This window comes from Schistocerca piceifrons, chromosome 4, assembly GCF_021461385.2.
Source record: "Schistocerca piceifrons isolate TAMUIC-IGC-003096 chromosome 4, iqSchPice1.1, whole genome shotgun sequence".
NCBI classification, from domain to species: domain Eukaryota; kingdom Metazoa; phylum Arthropoda; class Insecta; order Orthoptera; family Acrididae; genus Schistocerca; species Schistocerca piceifrons.
Window position 1 is genome coordinate 762,005,706 of NC_060141.1, and position 8,010 is coordinate 762,013,715.

At 43.5% G+C, this 8,010-nt stretch overlaps 1 non-coding gene across 1 annotated transcript; it reads left to right on the plus strand.

The window, feature by feature from the left end:
• Positions 1–4,839: 4,839 nt before the first annotated feature.
• Trnal-uaa lies at positions 4,840–4,914 on the plus strand. The gene has a single exon. It is a non-coding gene; the product is annotated as a tRNA-Leu (tRNA).
• The last annotated feature ends 3,096 nt before the right edge of the window (positions 4,915–8,010 follow it).

Sequence of the window (8,010 nt, forward strand, 5' to 3'; positions counted from 1 at the left end):
AAAAAGAGGGAGGAGCTGTCAGCTGTTTCTAAAGATGACTGTAAAAAATGTTTCGAACAGTGGAAGCACTGGTGGGGCGAATGTATTAGTAAATAACAGAGAGTATTTTTGAAGGGAATAAGGTTGGTTTGTAAACAATTTGAAAATATATATCTTTTAAAAAATAATTCCGTCCTTTTTTGGGTACCCCCTGGTTTACTGCCTTAGCTAAAGAAAGTTATGTCATGTTGAAATCCGTTGTAAACTGTGTCAATTACAATAAGCATGAAGGCCAGGATTTGCAGACTGCAGAGTCATTGTGGTGCTGTTGGGTTTACAAATTGATTTACACTAAGTATTGTGTATTTCCTTTACTCCCAGCTCGATGTGTTCCCAGAGATGTGTGGTGCACTCAGGGATGAGAATGGCGAGTTGCTCCACCAGGACATTTCTCTCACGAAACGACGGTAGACTGCTTCCATGTTAGCTGATTTCTGCTGGATGCTACAGAGAGATATCCAGACACCACGTACAAGAGGAAGACAAGGGAACGCCAAGAAGAAACTAGGCAAGTTCAATTGATGTATTGATACTGTTGATCAGTGTAGCAATATACGTGAGCTAGGAGACAATTTTAATTGTGATGTTTGTGTTCAATATATCTAAACCTATAAAGTCCGTCTACTTTCGTTTCTGCAAAAAGAAAAAAAAAAAAAACCCGCTTTGGAGCAGTGTAATGTTCGCATGTCATACGGAAGCTAGAAAACCGATACCGGGAAATCAGATGTTTAAAATTTGTTGTTATCATTATTTTGTCCAACGCACGTAGCTACGGTTCACGTACAATCCAGCGGCCCACTGCCAACGTTCTAACCAGCTGCTTAAACGTCTGAAAACGTTACCAGGCGAATTCATTTGCGGAAGACGCAGGAAGAAAGGCCACGGTGATGTGGAGAGGTATTTACGAGCCGTGCCGATTGTGTGCCATCGCTGGCGGGCTTGGAACGACACCAGCGGATGCGATATACGGAATGGCGTCCTGGCACGCGGCAAGGCCGTGCCACGGAATGACGCGGGGTTTTGCGGAGCATGGTTCATCACGCCCACCCAGGCTGGGTGCTCGCACAGTAGAAGGGTGGGGGGGGGGGGGGGGGGGGGACCGTAAGCAGCCCAGCTGCGGTCCTGCATCTTAATCGTTGCAGCTGCACGTGGGGATACATTGCAGCTCATTCCCGCTCCTGACCAGCGCCGTCAAACAGTTCCCTGGTTCCTCACTTCATACTGGTCGTTGAAACACTGTACGCTGGCTCACGCAGGATTGTTTGTTACGAAATTACGCGATGGAAAAGAAATCGCAACACCAAAACATAATTAATGTAGAGTAATGAAATTTCGGGAATACATTTGGCTAGGTGACATATTTAAGTGGTTAACATTGCAAGATCACAGGTAAATGTAAGCTAAACTAAACACATTACTAAAGAAGACAGCAGGTAAATTCGCGTACATAACCAGATGCAACCCCAAAACACTAATCCATTCCGATAAAGTGAAACCACTACTACACACACAACCAGGCATATATAAAATAAATTGTGGAAACCGTAATAAATTCTGTATGGGACAGACAGGCAGAAACTTCGAAACTAGGTGCGGAGAACACACAAAAAATGAAGACATGTGCAGAAAAACGGGCTAAACCTCAAATGTAAATAATTAGAGATAAGTGTTGCCATCTGTTGCTGGGTATGCCGGCCGGTGTGGCCGAGCGGCTCTAGCTGCTTCAGTCTGGAACCGCGCGACCGCTACGATCGTAGGTTCGAATCCTGCCTCGGGCATGGATGTGTGTGATGCCCTTAGGTTAGTTAGGTTTAAGTATTTCTAAGTTCTAGGGGACTGATGACCTTAGAAGTCCCATAGTGCTCAGAGCCATTTGAACCATTTTTTGTTGTTGTTGGGTATGCAAACTATCAAAGTTGACATTGGTGTCACCCCTAAATATCCTAATGTGATATTTAGGGATGAGGTCAATGTTAATTTTGATAGTTCCCGTACCCAGCAACAGATGGCAAAACTTATCTCTAAGCTTTTACATTTGAGGGATGGCCCGTTTTTTCTCGCTTGTCTTCAATTAGCGACACAAACCGTTCCTCGTTCTTCAACCGTTTAAAAACAGAAAATCGTGAAGCTGATCACATAAGAAACGCGATGCAAGTCTTATATATAACGAAAAAAGTATTTAAAACGAACGTTTTAGAAAAAATCGGAATTTATATACACTCGCGGACAGACGCTGATAAATTGTTAAACGAACAAGCCGACCTAAAACAAAAATTTTCTGGATAACTTTATTGAAATCATACAGCATGTTTCGGTTTACTCATGATAAAATAAAAACACAGATATATACATAATTCCATACTACAAAAGCATAAAACACACACACACACACACACACACACACACACACACACACACACTGAGCACTTTGGGACTTAACTTCTGAGATCATCAGTCCCCTAGAACTTAGAACTACTTAAACCTAACTAACCTAAGGACATCACACACATCCATGCCGGAGGCAGGATTCGAACCTGTGACCGTAGCGGTCGCACGGTTCCAGACTTTAGCGTCTAGAACCGCTCGGTCACCCCGGCCGGCTAAGCATAACAAAGATTATAATACCACGCCATAGATAATTACAATGAATAAACAAACTGTAACCGCACAGCACTGCTGGATTAGCTTTCTATCGTAGCTGTGAAAACCACAATAGCATATACAAGCGATAAAAGACGTAGCTTACATCTTAGGACAACAGCAATTAATAGAGATTAAGATAAATATTTAAGAACTTGGCTACAGCTGGAAACAACCTACGCAACAGTAAGATGATAAGATAGCGACAGCGCCACGATGCATTATCGAAGTAAGTACCAGCAAACAGTAAAAGAAAATTGTTATTAGTTATAATGTTACAACTTTTAACAAAGTATATTTGGATTCAGATACCCTGATGATGGCAATAATGCCGAAATAGGCCTATTGCTAATGTAAAACGTGTTGTTGTTGTTGTTGTGGTCTGCAGTCCAGAGACTGGTTTGATGCAGCGTGTATCTATTAACAATTATGGAAGCATTCTGGTACATTACCATCTATTACTTTATTATACATAATTCCAGACTACAAAAGCATAACACACACACACACACACACACACACACACACACACACACACACACTGAGCACTTCTGACTTAACTTCTGAGGTTATCAGCCCCCTAGAACTTAGAACTACTTAAACCTAACTAACGTAAGTACTTAGGTCATTACAACAAATCTATGATGCTGTGGGCTCAAGGGAAAAATAATACATCGCAACTGTGAAATTATGATACGTTAATAACTGGTGTAGGCGCCAGAATGTTGAATGCAAGTATCCAAACATGCATGCATTGTGTTGTACAAGTGCCAGAGGTCAGATTGTGGGATGGCGCTACGTGCCTGTTGTGCTTGGTTGGTCAATACAGGGACGGTTATTGCTGATTGTGAATGATGCTGGAGGTGTCATCCGATGATGACCCGTATGTGCTCGACTGGAGACGAATCTGCTGCTGGAGCAGGCAAAGCCAGCATGTCGTCACTCCATAGAGCATGTTGGGTTACAACAGCAGCATGTGGCAGGCGTTATGCTATCGGGAAACAACCCCTGGAATGTTGTTCATGAATGGCAGCACAACAGGTCGAATCACCAGACTGACGAACAAGTTTGCTGTCAGGATCCGCGGGATAAATACGAAAGTGCTCCTGCTGTGATATGAAATCGCACCCCGGACCATAATTCCAGTTCCAGCTCCAGTGTGTCTAGCACACAGACAGGTTGGTTGCAGACCCTCAACTGACCTCCTTCTAACCAACACACGGCCATCATTGCCACCGAGGCAGAACCAGCTTTCACCAGAAAACACAGTAGACTTCCACCCTGCCCTCCAGTGAGCTCTCGCTTCACACCACTGAAATCGCATGTAGCGGTGGTTTGGGTTCGATGTAATGCACGCTACGGGACGGCTAGCTCGCAGTTATCGTTGACGTAATCGATTTGTAACAGATCCCTGTGTCACTATGGTGCCAACTACTGCTCAAAATGCTGGTGCAGAAGCGCCAGAGGCATACACCGAGCACAGTGGTCTTCCCTCTCGGTACTGCCACATGGCCGTACGATTCCCGGACTTCTTGCGGCCGTACATTGTCATGACTGCCGCCACCAACAGTCATGTAAAGCCTCAGAAGAGCTTCTGTAAAGTTTGGAAGGTAGGAGGCGAAATACTGGCAGAATTGAAGCTGTGAGGATGGGTCGTGAGTCGTGCTTGGGTAGCTCAGTTGGCGCCGGCACGGTAGCTCAGCGTGTTCGGTCAGAGGGTTACGTGCCCTCTAAAAAAAAACAAAAAAAACAAAAAAAAATCAGTTACTCGATCATCAATGAACTTAAACGGATGTCTTACGACGACCGCCCCGAGCAGACGCAACGAACAAAAGCGAACAAAATGAGATAAAAAAAAAAAAAAAGAAAAGAAAAAAGTTGGTAGAGCACTTGCCCGCGAAAGGCAAAGGTCCCGAGTTCGAGTTTCGGTCCGGGACACAGTTTTAATCTGTCAGGAAGTTTCATATCAGCGCACACTCCGCTGCAAAGTGAAAATCTCATTCTGGAAACATCCCCTAGACTGTGGCTAAGCCATGTCTCCACAATGTCCTTTCTTCGAGGAGTGCTAGTTCTGCTAGGTTCGCAGAACTTCTGTGAAGTGTGGAAGGTAGGAGACGAGATACTGGCAGAATTGAAGCTGTGAGGACGGGTCGTGAGTCGTGCTTGGGTAGCTCAGTTGGTAGAGCACTTGCCCGTAAAAGGCAAAGGTCCCGAGTTCGAGCCTCGGTCCGGCATACAGTTTTAATCTGTCAGGAAGTTCCATATCAGCGCACACTCCGCTGCAGAGAGAAAATCTCATTCTAAAATGACATATCGTTGTAATTTTGCGCGATAGCGTAGTCCATTGTCTGCTCAACAAATCTTGGCACACGTTTTCTAGCAGATAACAGTAAAGCAATGAATGAAGTAAGATTATCGTTTGGGCAACGCAAGGCAGTATTGAAGTGGTATTACAAATACGAAAACATGATGGAAATACAATAACAATGACGTAAAGTGTACTGAACTCAGACACCAACACGTACAACAATTTATCGTATTTGGGATAAGTTTGAAGTCGATGGTAGTGTTCAGGATGTGCAAAAGGAAAGATCTGGCCGACAAAAAAAATCAAGTCCAGCTGTGTTGCAACATTTTCCTAGGTCACCTCGAAAAGCTGTGTGCACGTGAAAGCGGGGTAAGCCAATCAAGCGTCGACGAGTTCTGAAGACTGCTAAGTGGAAAATGTACATTCCAAGATAGCTGCACACTATGAACGTGGACTACCCGGGCCGAAGGATGGAGTACTGCGAGTGATTTTAAGGCGTGCTTCGCGAGGATGAACGGTTTGCATGGATGGTTATCTGGTCTGACGAAGCGCAATTCAAACTGAACAGTCCCATAGTGATCAGAGCCATTTGAACCAGTTTTTGTTTAAGTTTGTCAACGTGAACGAGGATTTTCTAGGGTCCAGTCAAGGCAGTTTTGGTGGCTTGCAGCACGTACAATTCTGCCAAGTCTTCCTGCACTATCTCAGAAGGAATATTAGCCTATTACACGACCTCGTTCAAACTCAGGGAGATGTTGATAATGATGTCTTCCTCGCCTTAAAGGCATTCGTGACTAACGTCACCTCACCACTTCCAGTCTCAAAGCTAACTAAAGCTCGCGACCGTTATAATGTGTATTTAAAGCAAACCTCATTTACATTCTCATAGATGCACAACTAGCCCCATTCCTAAGCCACGGGCGCGAAATTTGAATAATCCTCTTTCAGATGCAGAAACGCGCCTACTAACTTCCGTTTACATCGCACAACTCCTTCTTGGTGTAGTTTGCAAGAACCCCTCACTCGAATTAAACCTCCATGAACGTGTCACTTCACCCGGTGAGTCCGCAGATGGTTGTATACGGGGCGTACGATATGACTGGCCAAATTTTCCCTCGCGAGTTTTTAGATACTTAAACCAGTCCGTCCCTGAACTGACTTAGTGAGCCGCCGCGTAGGAATTCTTCCTGCCTGTTATGTGGAGATTCTATCGTAGTTTTGTCCCATTGCAGAGCCGTAGCAGCGCCATGGGATTCTGAAAGTGCAATACCACTATGTTTTATGTAATGAAACGGGAAGAAGAATTTTTTGTTCAAATAATTTTTACACAAGATACCATTATCGTGGGTTTATTTAACAAACACCGTAAAATGAGCATAAGCTAACTATTAACGGTACTAGAGCGTGGTATACCACATGAATAGATCGAAAGGCATCCTATCGACGACTGCCGACTATGGAGCACAGTCTGTAACTTGAACGTACAATCGGTAAAGTTCGTACGAGATCGTACATTTTCGGTTATGGCAAAGTTATTCACTTACTTATTAATATCAACAATTCCTGGCATTGCAAAGTTAGTGAAAGATAGTATTTATGACCTGTAGGCTCCTATGTCTGAGTGGCAAAGGCAATTTTTGTTAGCAATTATTAATAACAATTATTTGATCGCGTCAGAATAAACTTACTTTCCCTACATATGTCTTTGCTGATGTCACGAACGATTTCTGCATCGGCACCTCTTCCCACTGGCTCTGAAAGCGCCAGATGGCCAACCATCTATGCTAGCCAGCGTGGGAACCTACTGCTCGCTCCTTACTCTCTCCAAACATCAACTACCAACTGGGACCAAATGTCCGCAGTTGATGGTTGGAGACACAATACAGTTGTTGCAGTCTACGGAAACCAGCTCGTAGACGTCCCCCACTGGTGGAATCGTGTATCCGTTTGGAGGTAACCCCCTAAGCGTCAGCTAAGCCGTATCGAGAACAGCTGCCAACATAAGTAACGCAGAAGTAAATATCCTCGGAGTAGTGAAACAACTTAAATCACTTAATAAAAGTAAGTCTTCCGGTCCAGACTGTATATCAATTAGATTCCTTTCAGAGTATGCTGATGCAATAGCTCCATACTTAACAAACACATACAACCGTTCGCTCGACGAAAGATCCGTGCCCAAAGACTGGAAAGTTGCACAGGTCAGACCAATATTCAAGAAGAGTAGTAGAAGTAATCCTCTAAATTACTGGCCTATATCATTAACGTATTATGCAGCAGATTTTGGAACATATATAGTGTTCGAACATTATGAATTACCTCGAGGAAAACGGTGTATTGACAAACAGTCAACATGGATTTACAAAACATCGTTCTTGTGAAACACAACTAGCTCTTTACTCGCATGAAGTGTTGAGTGCTATTGACAAGAGACTTCAGATTGATTCCGTATTTCTGGCTTTCCGGAAGCCTTTTGGTACTGTACCACACACGCGGCTTGTAGCGAAATGGGGTGCTTAATGAATATCGTCTCAGTTATGGGACTAGATTCGTGATTTCCTGTCAGAGATGTCACAGTAGGTAGCAACTGACGGAAAGTCATCGGGTAAAACAGAAGTGATTTATGGCGTTCCCCAAAGTAGTGTTATAGGTCCTTTGCTGTTCCTTGTCTATATAGACGATTTAGGAGACAATCTGAGCAGCCGTCTTAGGTTGTTTGCCGATGATGCTGTCGTTTATCGACTAATAAAGTCATCAGAAGATCAAAACAAATTGTAAAACGCTTTAGAAATGGTATCTGTATGGTGCGAAAATGGGCAATTGACCCTAAATAATTAAAAATGTGAGATCACGCACATGAGTTCTAAAAGGAATCCGTTAAACTCCGGTTATAAGAGAAATCAGTCAACTCTAAAGGTCGTCAATTAAACTAAATACCTAAGAATTACAATTACGAGAAACTTGAATTGAAAAGAACACACAGAAAACCAAAGACTGTGTTTTATTGGCAGAACACTTAGCAAATG